Genomic DNA, 23,193 nt, shown 5'->3' with positions numbered 1-23,193 from the left:
TTTGAATCCCACCACAATCAGCCCCAACGCCATCACTAAACACACCAGCATCATTACCAAAATTCTCCATAATCACCTGATGCTGCACAGTACACAGGGCATCAGCACCTGACCACTTTGCTGCCTGCGACGCCAGGGATGGCCTCACCATGGCCACATTTATTTCATTTGACACTGTACACCCTGGCTGTCACATCAAGCGCCAGGTTGACACCACCCCATACCAGCTCCATAAAGCATCTCTGCAATGCCCAAGCCATTCCTTTCACACACACCACCATTGTGGGGGTACACTTGTGTCTCACCATTTACTACAACTTATTAAGCCACTTGCAAAGGTGCCCACAAATCTGTCCAAGATAAATATTTCAATGTTTGACAACACACAAGCAGAAACTTTACGTGAACATTGGCTAAAAGACCCAAGTGGCTACCACTGTGTGTTGTTAGTTGGTCTGATTGGACAAGGATGAGGGCGAGTGTGAGGTGTGGCTAGTGAAATGGGGAAGTGATAATGTAGATAGAGAGGGATGGGTAGAGGTGCAAGGTCAGTTGATGTGAGTAAGGATGTGCAGAAGTAGGGTAAGGAAGGCAGAGTGATGGGGATGTGATGAGAGGCACAGCAGGTTGAGGTTGAGTGTGGCTTTGCATTAATGTTTCATGATCTACTGAGATCATTGAAAGGTTTGCGCCACTGCAGTCCGGTCTTCCTGATGACAGCCCTGCTTGTGCCCTCCTGTGCAAAGTGCTACCACACTGCATTGGTGTCCTGGGGAGGTCTCTTTCATCTATTGGAAGGGAAGAGATCCTCCCTGCGTGCTGTGACTCCCTCTAAGTATCTGGAGGGAGTCATGGGAGAGCCTCGGTGCAGCCGTGCACTGCTCGTCAGTATATGCTGCAGAATACGGACAGCACAACTGTCAAAATAAATGTGGTCATGGTCCCTTTAAGGAAACCGGCTGATGACACGTCATCAAATGATGTCATCGACCCGCTTCCTTTAATGGCCAGGAACCTCGCAGGACGGGATTAACAAGCCTCATCAATGGAAGATTCTTCACAGCGTGGGCTGAAGCCAGGAGCGGCTTCGCCACCCGCCGCCCTGGACTCGCCACGGTTGGAGAGATCATAGCCACAGAGTTTAGAGATGTTGCTGCATCAGAAACGGTCACCAACTTAAATATTAAAAGATATTGGTAAAAATTATCTAAATTCTAGGCAGAGTTATTTAAAAAAAAAACTCCCTCCCTACCTTTCCCAGTATTAATCACATTTTTAAAAATTTCTTGACTGTGCCTCAGATACGAGGGTGAACATCATATCCAGTAGTGCAAGAAGATCTGGCTTGCCTTTCTTGGTACAGTTGATGTCTCTCAGTTATGTTCCGGTTTCAAATTTTAGAGTTCAACTCAAATTTTGATTAAAGCTCTGTTTTGGTGACACATCTTCAACTCAAAGAATCACTTGCTCATGACAGATTGTGGTACTGCTCCAGAACTAGACAGGCAGTGGCTTATGTTAGAAGGCAAGGGATCCTTCCCACAACAGTTAATCACAGTCACCAACTGATTAAATAATCAGCAACATTGATTAAACACTCCACTCTAGGCAGAACTTCACCCCTCTATGGAACAAGGAGAGAGAGAATAATGAATAGGGGGCTGTGACAAAGAATTTACTTAAGATCCAATTACTTTTCTGGAGAAACCGTTGCCCTAATTAGGAACTGTTCAGAATAAGTCCCCTATGAACATTGCAAATAAATGCCGCTAATTAAGTCCAATACTATATAGATAACTTTCAAAGTATCATGAGTTAGCTTTTCAAAAAGTGGATCAATTATTATCAAATTACTGCATGAATCTCTAGAAACCAGAGAAATTCCTCACCTATACTTATTATTTGTTGTCTTTATGCCAACCTATTGTCAGGATAATAAGCCATGACCTTAAGGTTTCTTCCACAAATAAAGACAACTGAAGAATGCAAAATCTTTTTATTCAAAACAAATGCAGCAATTTGTCAGACTCACCAAAATATAAAATCTGGTGAATAATCAGTAACTACACACAGGGTTGTGTCACCTGGGAACCTAGACATTGCTAATGCACCCATGTGTGAATGCTATAAAATTGGCAGATGCAAATTTTACACTGGTGTGACCTTTTATGTCAACATTTTTTTCTGGATTAAAGGGGTGTAGTTCCAGCCTGTGCGTACGGTTAGTATGAAAGGCTGTAGCTGAAATAAGAATCAGGAAATATCAAGAGCTGCTCTCTGAAAGGGTGAAGCAAACCACACAGATCTGGGCACTTTGACTGTAGGAGAACTGATTTTTTTTTTTACCATGGGCTGAATAATATAGCATATGGTATTTCCTAGTTTATTTTATCTCCATATATATTATATATATATATAAAATATAGGAGCTTAACCATTGTGTTGCCTTAAAGTCACGTGCTACCGAAAATGCTGTGCAATCATACTGCCAATTTAACAGGACACCTGAAATAACCAATTCAAATAGGCCCTACATTCAGAGCCACAACAACAAAAACAATGATCTTAATTTTGAAAGGGATAGTGAAAATTGTCCTGGGTAGTAGCACAAAATGAGGCAGAATGTAAAACAAGCTGCCGATTTGATATTGCTCATTTTTCGCTTCCACCTTTGAAGAATATCACCCCATATCCTCCAGGACATCCCTACAGTGAAGACTTCAGTAGTACCAACACACCAAGAAAAAAAAACCTCACTTGAGCCAGTGTTCTTTAATATTGCGCCATTGTGCTTTAGTGTGGTGTGCTACTCTTAATTTATCACATGTAACTGCTTCCATCAGTACCAACAATGACAGACCTTTTTTTAAAAAAATTATTCGTTGACAAGGCCAGCATTTATTGCCCATCCCTAATTGCCCATGAACAACTGAATAGCTTGCAAGGCTGTTTCAGAGGGCAGTTCAGAGTCAATCACATTGCTGTGGGTCTGGAGTCACATATAGGCCAGACCGGGTAAGGACAGCAGATTTCCTTCCCTAAACAGGACATTAATGAACCAGATGGGTTTTTATGACAATCTGGTAGTTTCATGGTTACCATTACTGATACTAGCTTTTTAGTTCCAGATTTATTTAAATCGGATTTAAATTCCACAGCTACCGTAGTGATATTTGAACTCATGTCTCCAGATCATTAGTACAGGCCTCTGCATTATTAATTCAGTAACATTACCACTAATCTACCATACCCATAATCAGTAACTCACTAGTTTTATATATTGGATGGAGCGAACAGCACCAACCCTTGTACATGGCCTTCTTTGACCTTACAAAGGCCTTTGACACGGTCAACTTTGAGGGACAATGGAGCGTCCTCCTCTGTTTCGGCTGCCCCCAAAAGTTTGTCACCATCCTCCGCCTGCTCCACAACATGCAAACAGTGATCCTGACCAACGGATCCACCACAGACCCAATCCACATCCGGATCGGGATTAAGCAGGACTGTATCATCACACCAACGCTCTTCTCGATCTTCCTTGCTTCAATGCTCCATCTCACCATCAACAAGCTCCCCGCTGGATTGGAACTAAACTATAGAACCAATGGGAACCTGTTCAATCTAGGTCGCCTCCAGGCTAGATCAAAGATCATCCCATCCTCGGTCATCGAACTACAGAACGTGGATGACGTTTGCATCTGCACACACACGGGCCGAATTCCAAACCATCGTCAACACCTTCACTGAGGCGTATGAAATCATGGGCCTTACGCTCAACATCCATAAGACAACGGTCCTCCAACAACTTGACCCCACCACACAGCACTGCCCCCCGGTCATCAAAATCCATGGCTGGCCTTGGACAACGTGGACCATTTTCCATACCTCAGGAGTCTACTCAGCACAGCCTTCGATCACCTGAGGAAGATTGTGTTTGAAGACCAGGACCTCAAATCTGGCACCAAGCTTTTGGTCTGCAGGGCAGTAATGATACCTGCCCTCCTATATGGCTCAGAGACGTGGACTATATGCAGACACCTCAAAGTGCTGGAGCAGTACCACCAGCACTGCCTCCGTAAGATCTTGCAAGTCCACTAGGAGGATAGACGCACCAACATCAGTGTTCTTGATCAGGCCAACATCCCCAGCATTGAAGCACTGACCACACTCGACCAGCACCATTGGGTGGGCCACATCGTCTGCATGCCCGACACAAGACTCCCTAAGCAAGTGCTCTACTCGGAACTCCTACATAGCAAGCGAGCCCCAGGTGGGCAGAGGAAATGCTTCAAGGACACCCTCAAAGCTTCCTTGATAAAGTGTAACATCCCCAGCAGCACCTAGGAATCCCTGGCCCAAGGCCGCCCAAAGTGGAGGAAGAGCATCCAGGAGGGTGCTGAGCACCGCGAGCCTCGTCGCCAAGAGCATAGAGAAATAAAGCGGACAGCGGAAGGAGCATGTGGCAAATCAGGCTCCCCACCCACCCTTTCCTTTAACCACTGTCTGCCCCACCTGTTAAAGAAACTGTAATTCCCTCATTGGAGTGTACAGCCACCTGAGAACCGGAGAAGACTTCCTTGATTTCGAGGGACTGCCCATGATGATGATGGAGTTTTATATACATGCCAACCTGGAAAACTAGGATAAGTTGACTGACAGTCTCAACAACTGGCAACTCAAACAATCCTGAATATAGTCCTGTGAAAGTGCAGCGTGAAAGGCCGGTGGTCATAACTTATACCCAATATTCCTTCACCAATACAGTGCAAGACTGGGGAAAACATTCCATGGACTTTTCTTATCTCAGAAAAATTGTGAACTACCGTGAATATAAGGGAAGCGGGAGTAGAACAGAGAGGAGCCGATAGCGGCACTGATGTTCATCCTTGAGCATCGACAAGTAGCTGCTGCCCTGAAAATTCTTTAATGCAGAGGTGTAAGCAGTAAAAAAAAAGACAGTTGCTGAAAAAGCAATCTACAAACAACATCCAAGCCTGGTAGGGCTAAAATGTATGATTGCACTGCTGGGCGTCTCTCAGCTCAAATAAACACATTCAGTAAAACAATCTTACCGCAATTGCCCTGACATTATACCATGGCTAACAGCCATATTTGCAGAAGCACTGCTTCTGTATTGCTGTCACCCAGAGCTTTACTGCTACTGAGGAACATAGACTCACTTAACTGTAAGCTGGGTCAGAGATATCATCATGCATTGAAAGATTAGCTAAGCAGTCAAGTGAATAGACAATTTATTACATCTAATTTTTCTTTGGCGTTTCCTAAATTTGAAGATTAACCAATTCATTTTGCTCTGATGCAATGGAAATACCACCGATATTAAATACAGCTCACAAGCACGGTGATGTGCAGGGCCATTAGAAGGCTATTATAAAAGGATAAGTTCTGTTATTTAGCACCTTGTGAATATTTTAAAGATATTGTACCCTTGATGTGTTATCAGTTTTAATTCACAAGTATCCAATGGAACTCCTTCGAAAGTGAATTAATAATAATTCCATATGGTGATGGATAAGATTTTCTTTATTAGTGTTGCTCCTTCCACATTCCCATTGTTCACAGTATTAAAAAAAATGTATATTGTTGCTTCACACGTAGGGTCAAAAATTGCGACGACAAAAATACTTACGAAAGTACCTGGTGGTTTCGGAGGAACGAACACTTGTGCTACGAGGCCTCCATTTGCAGCTGTGTGTAGGGGCCCATATATTCCAGGAGCGTATGTGCAGCCTGGGATCACGTGGGCCGGACCAACCAATGAAAATGGTGTATCCCCATTCACAGTAATGGTGAGTTACATTTGTACGGAGATCACCATTTCTGTGAATGGGGATACCCCAAAAAACACAAACATTTTAAATAACGAAAAAAAATTCACATTTAAAATTAATTGAAATTGAATTTAATTAAATGTTTGACAAATTTAATTTTTGGAATTTTTTTTTAAAATATGCTCTAATAGGCGTAAAAATAAACTTACCCGAATGGACAGGGCTTTTAATATAAAAATTGGTAACATTTTATTTTTCCATCCTGGTAAGAAGCGGGCCTTACGCTTTTACCAGGCATAAGAGTTTGAAGGACATTTGCTGGGCAAATAGCCCAAATCTCCGCCCACAAAGGCCCTTTTCCCGGGGATGCAGTGGAACTGTCAAAAGAAATGTTGACAATTCGCAAGTGCCGGATTTCAGTGCATGCACATCGCGCTCCGAGAACCGGCACTTTCTGGGCCTCTACGGGTGCATGCTCACATCGTATGCACCCATAAAGACCGCGATTTCTGCCCCAATGTAAAAATTATGTGACACGAGAAAGCCCTTCAGCCATTCGCACCTGTTTATCTACATTATATGTGGTGCCTTTATAAGGATCTTAGTGGTATGAAATCCACTCCATTTCTTAGCACAGGAACACCGCAAATTAAGGTCACTCAAGCAGTTATCGTCAAATGAATTATTCAGAACTTTGCATCATACACACCCCATTGGCTAAGGAAGATCTGTACAGGGAAACAAGGGTCCGATTGAGTAAACTAATCCATTCAGCCTGCCAACAAGAAAAGCAGGCAGCTTCATTCTCCATTGGCACCCTTTTGTATTTAACACAGCGTTGAGGCACAGCTCTTCAGTTGATTCTTGGTTGCTAGAAGGACCTCAAAGTGCTGCAATCAAAGTGGGAGCTTCTGTTGTGCACAGCACTGCAAGGAAAAAGTAGCAATACATATTCTTCAACTTTGGCTGAGGGAGTTGAAGAACAACAAGCAAATTTCAAAGAAGTGTGAAATTTCTCACTGCTTTTAGTGCAATAGTGTCAAAGCTCCAGGGGCCAATTTTTCAACCACCACCCAAGCCAGTTTACAAGGTATCCAGCAGTTAAGTGACAGGAAAACAGCAGCTCCCTAATGTGCCTGTAAATTGGCACCAGCACTCCCACTTTAAACAGGCATATGCAAATCAGGGCCTGCGCTGGTTGCAGAACCAGTGGTTCTCAATGGGACTGTTGGAGGCTGCTCCAAAAAAAAAAGCCCTGGAACATTTTTATATTCTAATGAAGCCTAAACCCAACAATGGTTCGGGCCTCTTGTTGAAAGGCCTCTGATGGACACAGCTCGGCTGACTTCATGCTCATTTTGGGCACATGTTTAAAGTCATCTGTTAGGATACCATATTGTGAAAAATTTTGAATTAGTGCGAATGTCATTGTACTTTTTGCTGTCATTACTGCAGGTATTTTTATTCTTGGTCATATAGTAAATAACTCCACCAGCCAAGTAAATGAATATTACAAATGAGAATGACAAAGCCAAGTATGTAACAACATTAACTCTCTTCAATCCCATCTTCTTTAATCAATTTCCCCAGGACAGCCAAAAGTTAAGACAATTATTTGTCTATTGCTGGTGTTGTAGATGCTGATTACATTTTGAAGATTTGTTCAGTGCAATCAACTACTGACAGGGACAGTTAAATTAAGTCATTAATTTAATGGTACCCCCATCTCTACTGTTGAGGTGTGAATATACATTCTACCAAATTCAATTTTAAAAGCCATTTGCTATCTTCGAAACATTATCATGTATGCAGTAATTGCTTTTGTGTTGTCAGAAACTCAAATGTAATTATATTACTGGAAACTATTGGATGATGATGTTGCACATTTTCCAGCTAGATCACTTATTGTAGCTGTCACAAAGCAATATTTCAATCTTTGAATGTCCAAGTACCATTTACTGTTAACATTCAGAGAGCTGATCATATGATTTATATTATATTGTAAAGAATTTGAGGTGGGTCTATAAATGTTATCACAGCACTGAATTTATTTTGTAATTGGCTGTGATTTAGGTTTGGTTATTAGCAGACTACAAAAAAATCCTGCATTGGCATTGTGTCACAAGCTGATCATGGGGTTGGGATTGGAACTTTATTTTTTTTCTAATAAAATAATAATTGTGGGGGGAGGGATGTAGAAGAGGCCAGAGTTGAAGGAACAGAGTTCTCAGAGGAATTTAAGGTTGGAGAAGGTTATAGAGATAGGGAGGAGCAATGCGATGAAGGGATTTAAACACGAGGATAAGGATTTTAAATTTGAGGCATATGAGGACGAGAAGCCAATGTACGTCAGCGAGCCCAGGGGTGAGTGGGACTTGGCACGTGATTGGATACGCGCAGCAGAGTTTTAGACAATAAGTTTATGGAGGCCCTCGTTGAAATAGTCATGCCTGTAGGTGACAAAAGCATAGACGATGGTCACAGCAGCAGATGGGTTGAAGCAGGATGGAGTCCTTCAGCAGCCAGAAGACCCTGATCTTAAAGGCCTTCAGCTGTGATGGTGCATGGCACAGCTGGGGGCAGGCCAGCGGAGGAGGGCACTACCAGGGCAAGCTAATGGCCTAGGATAGGAAATAGCTGGGCTCCTGGATCTGGATAGGTGCAGCGCACTGCAGGTGCCCTGCTCCTATTCTACTTGTGCTAGCAAGTTGACAAGATATTTATTCTTGCCTTCAAATCAATCTATTGTTGCATCCCATCTGACCTCACATGATCCCCTCCAGTATGGACCGCTGCATGCAACCTCTGCTCTTCCAACAGTACCTTACTACTTGTTCACTGTTTCCTCTACCCCACCATCAGTAACTGCTTCTTCAGCCACTTTGTCCCGTACTATCGAACTCCCCTCCTTCAACAATTCCACTGCATCAATCTGCTCTCTTCTTTTAAATGTTTGGTGTACATTCTTTGTCCGTCATCCTGCAAAACACTCTTGAAATAGTTCTCTATTCTCAAGAACTGCTCTGGAAATGTAAGCTGTCGGCTAGTGTTTCAGCATCAGCAGTGCTCTTCTAAACTAAGTTCTCAACTGTCTAACTTGATAGTTCTCTAAAGGATCTACAGCACTCAATGTAAATAGATTCCTTAAAGGCTAATATTTCCACTACAGAACTTTCTCCGATTAGGAGTACCTCTTATACTCATCCATACAGCTCTGAATCATGCTATCTATTTCGATGCTGTATGCAAATGATTCAAATTGCCTATTCAAAAAGGCACAGTTCACTGCCCATAATATTTGAGTAGCTATCATTTATTAAGAGATGTGTTATATTTTCATTAAGTATCAGCTTGGCTGAGTTGATAACACTCTCACCATTGGTTCAAGGCCCACTCCAAGACTTGAGCACATAATCTAAGCAGACACTTTAGTGCAGTATGGGCAGAGTGCAATGTTGTTGGAGCTGCTGTCCTTCAGATGAGATGTTAAACTCAAACACTGTCTCCCCCACTCAGGGGGATGGAAAAGATGCATGAAACTCTTTGAAGAACAAAGAGGGGGAGATTTGCAGATTGGGCACCAAATAGGGTCGATATTAGCAATGCTCCTATGGAGCCTGCCTAATGCAGCAGTTGGGGTGTTGGGGCCTTCTTAACATGTTGATGAGTTGCGGTAATCAGCTGGAATAGATTACAGAGATAGGGAGGGGCGAGGCCATGGAAGGATTTGAAAATAAGGATGAGAGTTTTGAAATTGAGGCATTGCTTAACCGTAAGCAAGCACAGGGATGATGGGTGAACAGGACTTGGTGCGAGTTAGGATACAGGCAGCCGAGTTTTGGATCAACTCTAGTTTACGTAGTCTAGAATGTGGGAGGCCAACCAGGAGTACATTGGAATAGTCAAGTCTAGAGTTAACAAAGCATGGATGAAGGCTTCCGTAGCGGATGAGCTCAGACAAGGGTGGAGACGGGCGATGTTACGGAGGTGGAAAACCTGATGTTAATGCAGCACTGTGTGACTTAGATTATTTGTACAACATTCTTTCCTGCTTGATCTTCATTGTAACAAATCTGTAACATTGCAGAGAGCAGAGTTAATCTGTACCTTTACCAGGTGGTCACCTGCACAAGGAAAGACACACCCATGGCATAACTGGAATTCCTCTCTCATCAGCTGCCTAGAAACGTCAGAGCCTGCTTAATTCCTTCTTTGCTGTTGGTGCTAGCTGATTGTGAATCAAACCCATGCTAGTTATGGTTCTGGAGTACTGCGAACACAGTAAATATAGGAACCTTGGCACAAAGATTCACAATTTCACGGTTCTACAATGAACTAGTTCGGAGGAGTACAAATCTCATTTACAAACATCTCTGGACTGGCTTTAAATGTACAACAATGAACAGCATGTTCCAGCTCACTTAAGAACTTTCATTTATGAACTTGCATTTATAATTTGTCTTTACAACCTCAGGAGGCCCCAAAGCGCCTTACAACCAATTAAGTAATTTTTGAAGTGTTGTAATTTAGGCAATAAATTTGCATACAACAGGGCAACACAAACAGTAATGAGACATTAACAACCAGACAATCTGGACATACGGGAAAAATCTCCTGCTTTTCTTTGAATAGTGCCATAGGATCCATGAGGAACAAATACTGTTGGGCCAACAACATTTCCACCAACGATACATCTACCAATTGCCTCAGATTACAGAAGAAATTGTATTACAATATTATTTTAAAAATCGTCTTTTCATCTTCTCTGCTGGCAGGAGTATCATAAGCATTGTTCTTGTGCCCATTAACATTTAACTTCAATATCAGCAGTGTAAAGATATTTGAAAATAACTGGTATAAAAATCATAGAAACTTTGCAAACTGGCAATCAAATTTCAATTGAAAATTATTTTTTTTTAAATAATCAAACAGATCCAGCAAAATTCAAAAAAATGGGTACTCTATAATTGTATTCATTGAAAATAAGATTCAAACTAACATTCTATAAAGCGAGACTGATGAATGAAATTCCAAACAGTATACAGCACTATGGAACGTAATGCACTCACATCTGACATTAGAACATGACACAAGAACGTAGGAAACTACAAGACAGCGAAAGACTACATTCCAACTGATTGGATCCTAAATATCATCTATTAGTGCATTTGCCCTAAAGAGCATAGCCTGTTTTCCTTGTTTATCAACAATAATTTGTTTTTAAACTGACAAAGGTCCCCTGTTTGTTTTCAAACCTGGCTATACACCTGTTCTTCCTATGATTCTTTGACATGTGCTGCAAAACTCCAACAATAAAACATGTTTGTCGTGGAGACAAGGACTTTATGATCTTGATTTTTCATGGATGGGGGGGGTGGGGCGGGGGGAACGAGCTGGGTGCAGGGGAGCCTGGCAATGCGTGACGAACCCAGCTAGTTTGGGGATGTGGAGGCCCTGTAGAACTTAATGCTAATGGCACACATTCATCAAACTGTTGCTCTAGCCCATGCTTGCTGCCTCCCTCTGATGGGATGGCTGATGAGAAGGCCGGTGTAAGGGAGGCCCAAGGCTTTTTTGAGAGTCGCAAAGGACCACTCCTGCCCCTCCAGGCCCACAAGGAAGCCTAGAATAAAACATTTTCTGTGCCTGTTTTGGCCCAGGATCTGACTCCGGACAGGTTTGCGTGATGGGGGAGCCAACACTGTCCCTCCCCCACTCAGGCCTCAGGTTGAAATTGCAGATTGGGTCCCAATGACATCATTGGACCCAAGCTGCATTTTTAAAGTAGGACCCTGCTTCCTTTCTGCAGGTGACCTGCTCAAAAGAGCAGGTTAATATCAGGACACGGTGGGAAAAAAATAAATTGACTAGTAACATTTGCAATGACAGCCTGTACGGTCATAAAAACAGAACATCACTAACAACAGAATAAAGCTGCTACATAAAATAAAACCAACGATTGTTGAAGATTGTAATATATGAAGTAGCAATTGCATGCTGCAGTCAAATTTTCACTACACTGCTTATTTATACCATACCTCTTTGATTAAGGAAGTAAGTGACACGCATTATTTTAACTGCTTCCCTGCACTCCCCCACCAGGTGGGGGCAGTTAAAATCGCGGGCTATAAGTCAGCTTCACCCATGTGATTTATAAGTGAAATGCAACAAGTGCTAATTAGCTGTCCTTTAAATTAGACCATATGTTCAGAGCTTGTTTACTTAGCAAGATTCCTTAATTATATAACGGGTAACAAATACCCAAAAGTGATTATAAACAGTATCATAATCAAAGAGGTATGATATAAATAAGCAGTATAGTGAAAATTTGACTGCAGCATGCAATTGCTACTTCATATATTACAATCTTCAACAATCGTTGGTTTTATTTTATGTAGCAGCTTTATTCTGTTGTTAGTGATGTTCTGTTTTTATGACAGTACAGGCTGTCATTGCAAATGTTACTAGTCAATTTATTTTTTTATACGCAAAAGTCAGACAAGAGAAGAAACAATCATTAAGTCATTACTATATGCAAATTATCTGCTGGTGACTGGGGAAATTCTATGCATTTTATTCAATTAATCCACCGACATTACCTTTAACAGATAGTTAAGATGTATGTCAACTATAGACTGTGAAATAAAATGGTAGTACTTAAAAAAGTGCTGCAGTTTGCATTTACTAATTAGTGCACGGGTGTGACAGCCTACATCATAAAAGTTTAACCCTTTAAATAGGGCTTAAAACTAATTGTGTCAAATGAGCCAAGGCTTGGTTGCGATGCCACCATGGTGAGATACCCTGTCAATTTTTGTTATTCGACGATAGGGCGAGGGCAGCGAAGAGGGACATCATCAAGGTCTAGGTCGGTGATTTGAGCGTGAGCAGATACAGCAGGAGCAGCAAGGTCGGGGTGAAGGAGCTGAGAGAGATTGTGGACGGACGTGATCGGGGCCCAGAGGAGGTGCGAGTTTGGGCCCAGGAGCAGCAAGGGCCAGTGCATACTGCGATGTGTGCGCGCACTAGGTCCGTGCAGCAGAGCTGGTCTCCAGTTGTCTTGGGAATCCTTGCCACTGGACCAAGACCTAGCTCTGTCAAGCCCGTGTGGTGGCTGGTGTGCAACGGCCACCACATGTTGAAAAAAAAAAATCCATGCCCAGGCACCTTCCACCTTCGAGGATGTAGTTCGGGTTCTTCATTCGAAACACCTGTGAACTCATTTTTTTGGCGTGGAAGCAAGTCATCCTCGTTTCGAGGGACTGCCTATGATGATGATTCATTATTAAGTCTCACATGAATGATTATCACTTAGGCAAAGTGCTGGAGGCCACAGAACTGGAGCCTAACAAGATGTCAATGCTCTCAGGCGAAGAAAGGCAGGAAATTAACAAGAAAAAAAGTCCTTTATTAAAAAGAAAAGATATGCTCTAATTTGCTGTGACCAGGGCATCCAACAACGTCTGCCATTAGTTAGTCTTGCCTTTGCACGTTTACATTTTTGCATAGCAAGTTGCTGAAAGTGCGAGCTGAACGTCACAGCAAGGGCACCTGAGATGAGAGGGAACCGGTCAAGCAACTGTGTATCTGCTGAAGCAATCAGATTTAAGGATTGTGAAAATAACACGCAAGGACTGAGAGGAAGTGTAAATTAGAGTGGGTGAATTCAATGCCAAATCTGGTACTGAGAGAGAAATAAAAAAAGAGAAAGAAAAATTGGATTGAGAGCGATTGAAAAGAGAAAAAGGAAAAATTAAATGTTATAATATCTTTAACAATTAAAACCTGAAGGAATGAAACTCCACACTTGTAATAGTTAATTAACTGTTATCATGTCGTTAAAAGGGCACTTAGACTGAAATGGACAAGATTCAACTTTCTGTGGCGTTTAGTTTGTATTTACCACACAAGTATAGCACCTTCATGCCGTCCAATGCATTTCAATAGCGAGCCAGACAGCGAGATTCCGTTTTCGTGAAGCTAACGGAGCAGCACATCTTGGATAGCAACTTTTAGATTTCCACATTTAACCATGCATCTGCCCTCACTTGAAGATGCTGTAACATCTGCACACAAGCAAAGACGAATGCTATTAGCCTTGCTATTATTTTGGACAGCAAATGATGGGCCATTGAATGAAGCAGTAAACTCAGTATTCTGCCATGGCTCAGTTGTAGCACCCTTGCCTTGGAGTCAGTTGGTAATGAGTTTAAACCCCAGTCCAGTATCCCTCAACCAACACCAATCAAAAATTAACTGGTCATTTATTTCATTGCTGGTTGTGGGACCATACTGTGTGCAAATTAGCTGCCATGTTTACCTATGTGACAACAGCGACACACTTAAAGTACAATATTGACTGAAATACTTTGACATTCTAAGGAGGTGAAAGGCGCTATATAAAATGGAAGTTCTTTGCTTCTATTTACCAAGAGAATTACTTTTCACTCAACATTCTTAGGTGGCTTCATTTTCCCTGGTATAGATTTGTTCCAAGATAGGATAGTCCACGCAATTGCTATTACACAGGAGCCACCATCTGTATTTTCCAAAGGCGGCAGTAAAGAACACAACCTTTTAATACTAGAACAAATTCCCTCTCAGGTAACACTATATTAAAAATGTTAATGGATAATTGATTTGGGAGATGTGTGTTTCAGTAAACATGGAGATGTGTGTCTGATTAATGAATCAACAGTTTAGTTGGCAAGTAGGTGAATTAATCCAGCACCAGATACTTAAGCCTGACATTGCATTTACCTTTATAATAATTACATTCTTAGATTGAATTTGTTCAAGATAAAAGTATGCAAGTAAAATTGATCAGAGATAGAGATTGAGATTTCTGGTATTGGATTTGCATTTTCACAGATAAATTTGGTATCGTTGGTGTAAACCCCCCAGGTGCAGCTTTAAAACTGGTTCACCCAGTTAATGTTGACCTATCCCATTTCTTTCAGATGCTGACTAATGTGCTGTCTCAAAGGAACAGGAATAGGCCTTTCAGCCCCTCGAGCCTGTTCCCCCATTCAAGTAGACCATGGCTGCTCCTCCATGTACCTCAACTCCATTTATCTGCCCTTGTTCCATGTCCCTCAATACCCTTACCCAACAAAAATCTATAAATCTCAGTCTTGAAAATTTAAATTGATCTAACATCCATAACCTTTTGGGGATAGAATTCCAGATGTCCACTACTGTGAAAAAGTGCTTCCTGATTTCATTCCTGAATGATTTAACTCAAATTTTAAGATTATGTACCCTTGTCGTATCTCCCCAGTTCTTTTTCTATTTTTAAATAAACTTATATCCCACTGGACTATTTTCTCATTAAAACTGGCATGAAAGGTGTGGGCTGTAGGGATAGTTCAACAATCCCACATTCTCAGCAAGAAAGTAGTGACTGCATGTGAGAAATAGGGCTACATTATAGGCTTGATTCTCCAATCCACATATCCTGCAAGTGCGACTCTTTAATGGGAGCACAGGATCATGGAATTGTCTATTAGATTTTAGGCAGTTTAAATGATTTAAATTGAACTGGCACTGAAGATTAAGCTGTTTGTGCCAGAAAAACAACAATTACTGAAGCTGGACCTCAACATATTTTATCAATCTGAGAAATCCATAGGGAATACTAGCAGTGAAACTTCAGCCTCTATTTCTGCTCTATGTGAATTTCACTCCCAAGAATCTAAAACTCTCTGCCTTGTATGCAGAAGTCCAAATGTAGAGATAGCCACCATCTGCTGGGAAACTGTTGACTTGCCCATTAGCACCCCAGCAAACATTACTTCATTATGCTCTCAGTAACTACTAGGATCAGTGCCCCCAAGACACCTGTACTTGCTACAACCACATGTTGTACCTAGTATGATATATACAGCTTTGTGCAGTAGTTGGATAAACGACGCATTTTTGGAGCTAAATCTATGGAAGATTTCCTGTGTGCTACATGTAACAAAAGAACACTTTTACTATTTCGTTGCACATAATGCAGGGAGGGGATTAGATTTTAAAAACTGCAAAAGCTGGAAATCTAAAATAAAAATGCTGAAAGTACACTATAATCCATCAACATCTAGAAAGACAAAAGACCATTGGGGTGTTCTAACCAAGGTTCTGCACCCAGAAACATCAACATGTCGTCTTTTTACAGATATTAGGGTACTTAACTGTTTATTTCCAGCTTTTTCTGCTTGTATTCCCTAAATAGGTTATTTAAGGCTAAATAGTTAAACTCTTATTTCAGTGCGGTTCGTGCTTTTAATGAAAATAACATCGAAGCTAACACTAACTACAACAGATGCACTTATAAACAGCAGCAAGAAAAACTATAGCAGGAAAACTCACTGAGCACCTGCAGCGAGAGCGGTGTCAATTCGCCAGTGGTGAAGCATCAATACTCCCTCACCGTACAGAGACAGCAAGGGTTCTGGCTGGTTACAGATCCTTTAGCGACTTCTGAATTTTGTTTTGTGATTTATTTAGAGTTATTGGTTGGTATCAAGTAATTAACAATTAATCACTGTTCAAAAAGATACGAAAGCTTAAAAGGACTCTGCTGACTGAAACAATGTTCAAATATCAGAGGATGCGAGTGCATCCCTCTCTCATCCTTCTCCCCCAGATGGACTCACTAGCTGCCCAGGAAACGCTGCTGCAATGTGTACAACATTCAGGCAACATCCTTACCCCCCACTCAGGCTTGCTTCACAACAGCTCTGATCACAGACAGTTCTACCCCCCAAAAATATTAAGAATCATGTTTACCGCCAGAGACCAACGTCCGTACCCATTTTACTTTGATCCAAAATCCATATATTCCGAATTTCTCAGCCTTGAGTTCAATGAACAAGGTTTACCACCGAACCCTGCCACTCGTATCAACGCTGTATGTGATGGCCAGAAAGCAGACCATCATGGTGTTTCCAGCTTTCCCTTCACACTTAGTTCCACACCCTGAATAAACTGGATACGATCCAAAACGTATTGTATAAGAGCTGCTTACACTACTATATATGTATCAATTCGTGCTTAGTTTCCATATATTACCTTCTACCAAAGTGTGTGTGTGGCGAGGTACCTCGACTGGATCCAGCGCTCTCTGGCTCTCTGGGTGCTGATGGCAGTGACGGGAATCTTGGGGTTAAACTGAAGCAGCTGCCGATTGCTTTTATTCCTCTTCCGTGTTCCAGCTTTCACACTGGTCTGAACACTAACCTCCAGGCTGCTGGAGATCTCTGCCAGAAAAGGGGCGGGTCTTCACAACCGCGGAGAAGCTAGGACTTGCGGGAAACGAGCAATCCTACTGGCATCGATGAAATGTTCAAAACTTTAATGTTATGTTTTGTTAGAGAAAGGTAGTGTTGTTTCTTGAATTTGATCAAATGTGGAACAGCTTCATACAAGCAGAATTTGATGTAATTGACACGAGCATACCAGTTATAAATCCGCACAAACCTCCAGAACTAAAACATCAGAGATTATCCTTTGCCCAGAATCTAGTCAATTAAAGTATCTTACATCTCCGAAATTGGTCCCGTAATTATTTTAATTTCGCTGCTCATGTACATTGTTACAATAAACTCAAGCTGACCCTACAAACCAGCTTCAGTTTCCAGAGATCATTCACTAATACAGTTCTAGAATATAACGAAAATGTTACGTTACAGAATCTAGACTGGAGCAACTGGCCAGCGTTCAAAATGACTAACAAGTCTTCCAAACTCTTCAAATAGAAGACACTTTGATGGGAAACTCACAACCATTTTTATCTTCAAAGTGCCATCGTTACACCCTTCGGTTAAATTGGCATAAATGTTGCTTCTGTTTTCGGGACACAATGCACAATTGCAATTTATATTAAAAAATTGGGGGGAGGGGGGGGAAAGAACTAGGTTTTAAAGAGGGTCTGAAAGGAGGAGATGGTAGTGGAGAAGCTGTGGGGTTTAGGGATGGAATTCCAGAATGTGGGTCTTAGATGGCCAAAGACATGGGGGCAGATGTACAAGTGGTGAGAGTCAGTTACAGAGATAGGGAGGGGCAAGATCACGAAGGGATTTAAATAGGAGGATGTGGATTTTAAATTGGAGGTGTTGGAAATTGGAGCCAATGTATATAAACAAGCATAGGTGAGCAGCACTTGCTGCAGAATACGATATGGGCAGCATAGTTTTGGATGAGCTGAAGTAGGTTGGGGAACTGGGTGGTGAGGAATGCAAGGAAGTGGTTGGAGATGGTCTTATCTGAGGTAGATACCATGGCAATAGAGAGTCACAGTTGAGGGGGTGATTGTGAATATGGGTAGGAGAATATATGGGGGGAGAGGTTTAGTGAGGGCAGAAAGGCAGAAAAATCAGAAGACAAGAGGAGTTGTTATGGAGATTGAAATCACTGAGGATGAGGTGTTGCTCTGCAGAGGCTGAGGGAAGAAAGGAGGGGGTTTTAACTGAAAATCATTGTTGGGAAATGGTACAGTTTTTACATTTATCAAGTAATTAAAGCCAGGGATATGATGGGTGGATGCTGCTCTCACAATATGTTTTCAGCTTAAATATCAAAATATATCTATTGCCCAATGCTTCGAGTTCTGGTGCATTTCCAAGTGTCCATAAGGCACACATACTCACATCACTTTCCATCAGATCACTAAGTGAATGTTGTGACAGGGGATTTACAGAATTATAGATAAATCCTGGAATATGCAGGTGTAAATATCAGAAAATAATTTTAGTTGAGGGAGGTCAATTTGAAAGTTATTAGTGGAGAGGGGAATGCCTGAAGATTGATTGATTGATTGAGGACTCATTGCATAACGCTGGGGTCACCACTTAAAATAGAAACACCTACTGCATCAGTGACCATTCAATTTCCTTAACCAGCCATCTTTTAACCCTGTTTGAGTGAGATTGACAAACGGTACCAAATTATGTGTAATTTCTGTTATGGATCAGTGCTGATTAAGAATTGAATTGAGGCTGATCAATTTAATTGAAAGATTCAAGTGAATTGCTACACAGAAAGTGCATATGAATAAAGAAGCAATAGCCAGAAAGATTATGTACTTTAGGTCACATTCCTTCTATAGACTGTGAACAAAAGTGGCTATGTTACTTATTCACAATTCAACAATCAAACTACTTCCACTGGTGGATAACTAGATAACATAGATTTAAGATCATCATAAAAGAATAAAGCAATAGATAAGAAGTTTATTATACTAAGGCCTGTTAGGATATGGAGTGCCCTACCAAAAGCATTAATGGAAGCAGAATCCATAATAGTTTTGAAAATGAAGTAGATAGATATTTGAAGAAGAAAGAATTAAAAGGGTATGGGAAAGGGCATAGGAATTAGCTAAGTACAGTTCCTTCAGAGAGCGAGCATAATTGTGATTAGTAAAATTCTATGATTCCACATGACATTGATCCTGTATTATATGAATGTACAAAATTGATGGGCAGGAAAAGACTTGTCTCACATCATGATGGCTGGAGCATCATGACTAAACACTTCCAAACCCACACCCCCCAGCAGCCATGTAATCTCCTGGGTAAGGCAAAAATATCCAGAGCCAATAAGATAGAAAATACTCTGGGAAATTCCTCTCCGATCCCCTCAGGTGATCAAAACCAGGCCAGGAGATCACATGGATAAAGTGTTATTTATAAAGACACATACCTTCTAATACCTCCAGTATCTCACCCAATCTACCTGTGTGAGCCCAGACAGTGAGTGTCAGTAGCTGATTTAACATTGGGAGGGTCAGCAATGATGTCCACCTATGCACACCATCCAACAGGAGAGGGAACCCTGTCTATTTTCCCCTCGCCTAGGGGCTCTGAGGCCATTTTTAGCATCATAACAACCCCCACACATTTTCCCCATAGCTCTGCAATTTTTTTTCATTCAGGTACTTATCCAATTTCCTTTTGAAAGCCACAATTGAGTTTGCCTCCAACATCCTTTCAGGCGGTGCATTCCAGATCCTAACCACTTGCTGCGTAAAAATATTTTTTCCTCATGTCGCCTTTGGTTTTTTGCCAATCACCTTAAATCTGTGCCCCCTGGTTATCAACCCTTCTGCCAATGGGAACAGTTTCTCTCTACTCAGTCTAGGCCCATCATGATTTTGAACACCTCTAACAAATCTCCTCTCAACCTTCTCTGCTCCAAGGAAAACAACTCTTTTTGTTGTGAAGAAAAATAAACATTTAAATCAAGTGCCCCCTGATTAAAGGGGGAGGGGGGGGGGGGGGGAGAACACTCCAAACACTTTTCAAATGCCCTTTTTTTTGTTTGTTTGGGTTTGTATTTAGGGCAGTAAAAGCACACAAATTATACAAGTGCCCCCTGGCTAAAAGGGGGGGTGGGGGGAGGGCACTAAACCCCGGCACAATAAACAAATTAAACTTTAAATATATAAAATCAAATTAAAATTTGGTTGCCGGGAGTGATGATGCACTCCAGTCCCTCCGGCGCCCACCTCTCGCAGAAGGCCGCGAGCGTACCGGTGGACACCGCGTGCTCCATCTCCAGGGACACCCTGGCTCAGATGTAACCGCGGAAGAGAGGCAGGCAGTCGGGTTGAACGACCCCCCCCCGACCGCCCGCTGCCTGGACCGGCTGATGGCACCCTTGGCCGTACCCAGGAGCAGTCCTATGAGGAGGCCCTCGGACCTACCCGTTCCCCTCCGCACAAGATGCCCAAAGATCAGGAGTGTGGGACTGAAGTGCAACCAGAATTTGAGGAGCAGCCCCTTCAAATAATGGAACAGGGGCTGCAACCTCGCATTCCATAAAAACATGAAACATGGATTCCTCCAGACCGCAGAAATTGCAGGCGGCCTGGGAGCCCATGAACCGACTTAAAAATTTATTGCACGGGACTGCTCCGTGCACCACCTTCCAGGCCAAGTCCCCAATAAATAGTGGGAGGATTCCCGCGTAGAGTGCACTCCATTGGGGACCCTTGCCTCCTCCGGACTGCAAGATGGTGCGCCATGGCGTGTCCGGACGGCAGACGAGGACGGCAGTGTGCAGGAGCAGCCCGTACAGGAAACCCCTCCGCGCAGAACTGAAAGGCACGGAGGGGATTTCCCCGAGGAGGCTCAAGTTGTGAGGCTCCAAGGAACACAACCCCAGCTTCTCTAGTCTATCCACATAACTGAAGTCCCTCATCCCTGGAACCATTCTCAGAAATCTTTTCTGCACCCACACATTCTTCCTAAAGTGCTGACCATTGTTTTATAAAGGTTCATCATAACTTCCTTGCTTTTGTACTCTATGCCTCTATTTATGAAGCCCAGGACCCCATATGCTTTTTTAACCACTTACTCACCCTTTCCTGCCATCTTAAACAATTTGTGCACATATATCCCCAGGTCTCTCTGTTCATGCACCCTCTTTAGGATTGTACCCTTTAGTTTATATTGCCTCTCATCGTTTTTTCTACAAAAATGTATCAGTTTGCATTTTTCTGCATTAAATGTCATCTGCCCATTTTACCAGCCTTTCTATGTCTTCTTGAAGTCTATCACGATCCTCCTCACTGTTCACTATACTTCCTAGTTTTGTGTCATCTGCATATTTTGAAATTGTGCCCTGTACACCCAAGTCCAAGTCATTAATATATATCAAGAAAAGTAGTGGTCCTAGTACCGACCCCTCGGGAATACCACTGTACACCTTCCTCCTGTCTGAAAAACCGTTCACCACTACTCTCTGTTTCATTTCACTTAGCCAATTTTGTATCCATGCTGTCCCTTTATTCCATAGGCTTCAACTTTGCTGACAAGCCTATTGTGTGACACTTTATCAAACGCCTTTTGGAAATCCATGTACACCACGTCAACTGCATTGCCCTCATCAACCCTCTCTGTTACCTCATCAAAAAATGTGATCAAATTATTTAAACACGTTTTACCTTTAACAGATTTGTGCTGGCTTTCCTGAATTAATACACACTTGTCCAAGTGATTGTTCATTTTGTCCCTGATTATCATTTCTAAAAACTTCCCCACTACTGAGGTTAAACTGATTAGCTTGTAGTTGCTGGGTTTATCCTTACACCCTTTTTTCAACAAGGGTATAACATTTGCAATTCTCCAGTCCTCTGGCACCACTCCTGTATCTAAGGAGGATTGGAAGATTATGGCCAGTACCTCCGCGATTTCCACCTTAACTTGCCTCAGCATCCTAGGATGCATCCCATCTGGTCCTGGCGATTTATCTACATTAAGTACAGCCAGCCTTTCTAGTACCTCCTTTTTATCAATTTTTATCCCATCCAGTATCTCCACTACCTCCTCTTTCACTATGACTTTGGTGAAGACAGATGCAAAGTGCTCATTTTGTACCTTAGCCATGCCCTGCATAGTTCCCCTTTTTGTCCTTAATCGGCCCCAACCCTCCTCTGACAACAAGTTTACTATTCATATGCCTATAGAAGACTTTTGAATTCCCTTTTATGTTAGCTGCTGATCTATTCTCATACTCTCTCTTTGCCCTTCTTATTTCCCCTCTGAAATTTCTATATTCAGTCTGATTCTCACTTATGTCCTCGACCTGGCATCTGTCATACGTGCTCTTTTTCTGCATCATCTAACTCTCTATCTCTTTCATCATCCAGGAGCTCTGACTTTGGTTGCTCTACCTTTCCCCCTCGTGTGAATGTACCTCGACTGTATCTGAACCAGCTCCTCTTTAAAGGCAGCCTTTACAGTTTTGCTTGCCAATCTTTGATTCCAATTTACCTGGACCAGGTTCATTCTCAACCCATTGAAATTGGCCTTCCTCCAATTAAATATTTTTACACTAGATTGCTCCCTGTCCTTTTCCATAGCTAATCTAAACCTTCTTGATTCTATGATTAATGTTCCCCTACTGACGCTTGCTCAACTTGCCCTACCTCATTCCCCAGAACCAGATCCAGTAATGCCTCCTTCTTCATTGGGCTGGAAACATACTGATCAACAAAGTTTTCCTGAACAAAATTCAGAAATTCTTCTCCCTCTCTGTTCTTTATACTATTACAATCCCAGTCTATACTAAGATAATTGAAGTCCCCCATTATCACTGCTCTATAGTTCTTGCACCTCTCTGTAATTTCCCTGCAAATTTGCTCCTCTATATCCTCCCACTAGTTGGCAGCCTAGTAGTGTAATGGCACCTCTACTATTTCTTAACTCAAACCAAATAGATTCTGTCCTTGACCCCTCCAGGACATCCTCTCTCTCCAGCACTGTAACACTTTCTTTAATTAATACTGCCACCCCGCCTCCTTTCTTCCCTTCCCTACCTTTCCTGAACCTCTTACATCCAGGAATATTTAATACCCAAACCTGCCCTTTTTTGAGCCAGATCTCCATTATCGCCACATTGTATTCCCATGTGGCTA

General features: G+C 42.1%; 1 protein-coding gene across 7 annotated transcripts in view; it reads right to left on the bottom strand.

The window, feature by feature from the left end:
• Positions 1-16,987, bottom strand: part of sytl5 (synaptotagmin-like 5) — a 322,939-nt gene extending 305,952 nt beyond the window's left edge. For 5 of the 7 annotated variants that reach the window (XM_070893405.1, XM_070893414.1, XM_070893411.1 and 2 more), the window contains exon 1: positions 16,848-16,987. The gene's annotated coding sequence lies outside the window, so the exon portion shown is untranslated. Of the gene's footprint in view, positions 1-6,501; positions 6,606-16,565; positions 16,614-16,847 lie in introns of those variants that run through there. The other 2 variants (XM_070893408.1, XM_070893409.1) reach the window with 2 other exon arrangements.
• Between the last annotated feature and the right edge of the window lie 6,206 nt (positions 16,988-23,193).

This window comes from Pristiophorus japonicus, chromosome 11, assembly GCF_044704955.1.
Source record: "Pristiophorus japonicus isolate sPriJap1 chromosome 11, sPriJap1.hap1, whole genome shotgun sequence".
NCBI lineage: Eukaryota > Metazoa > Chordata > Chondrichthyes > Pristiophoridae > Pristiophorus > Pristiophorus japonicus.
This window is presented reverse-complemented; position numbering and strand designations above follow the sequence as displayed.